This window comes from Octopus bimaculoides, chromosome 3 (assembly GCF_046866305.1).
Source record: "Octopus bimaculoides isolate indiv1 chromosome 3, ASM4686630v1, whole genome shotgun sequence".
Taxonomy (NCBI): domain Eukaryota; kingdom Metazoa; phylum Mollusca; class Cephalopoda; order Octopoda; family Octopodidae; genus Octopus; species Octopus bimaculoides.
In genome coordinates, this window is record NC_142930.1 from 86,585,093 (window position 1) to 86,586,234 (window position 1,142).

The window sequence follows — 1,142 nt, forward strand, 5'->3', positions numbered from 1 at the left end:
AGATATTTTGAGGTGATATTGTTCTGACTGGATACCCTTCCAGATGCCAACCATTTCTGCTATCTTTTACAATACACACACACACACACACACACACACACACACACACATATATATATATATATATATATATATATATATATATATATATATATATATATATATATATATATATATATATATATATATATATATATATATACACATATATATATATACATATGTATATGCAAAATTAAGAGGAATAACCACCAAAGTGGACTATTATATGCTAGAAATAGACGTCAAATCGCCTAACCACGAAGAGTATGTTCTCAAGAAGAAAAAAATCAGCAAAATGCCAGACTGTAAAAATGAGCATGACAGATGAAAATATACAAAATAAAAAACGATTACCTATGTACCAATGGTTTCGCCTGTTAACACCTACACAGGTAAATATCTGCAGGCTCATCAGCGTAGTCTGTCGCTTACAAAATATAATTTCCAGAACTAGACACAGAACGCTCGCCCAAAAGGGAGTATGTATAAAGTTCTGCAAATTACATTTGGTGTATTTTTCAAATGTCTTCAATCTGGTGCACTGAGTCCAGAAATAACTCTGCAGTGAATAAATTTCTGCAGCTAATTTACCGTTTAGAGAACATCGTTATTTAAAAATTTAATAATGAGGATAGAAATTGATATTAATCAATTAAAACTAGTGGCCTAGCATATTTAAAAAATCCGAACATTAAAATTATATTACATACAAAATTAAGAAGAATGAACACCAAAGTGGAATCCTATATGCTAGAAATAAAGAATAAAAAGTTTAGAATGGTACAACAATGCACTATAGAACAAAAAATGGACTATACACCTGTTGTAATTTGGTTATCTATAGTCCGATGATATTACGGAATCACAATTCCTTCTTCAGATCTTCTTAGCTGGAATCTCTGCTATAAACTGTTTTCCAACGGTTTTCTTTCTTCGGAAGCGTCTCAGTAGTGGTCTCACGAATTGCCTAACCACGAAGAGTATGTTCTCAAGAAAAAAATTTCAGCAAAATGCCAGATTGTAAAAATGAGTAAGACGTCTTGCTCATTTTTACAAAAACAAGATTTCATATCAAACTACTAGTACCAGCTGCCCACTAC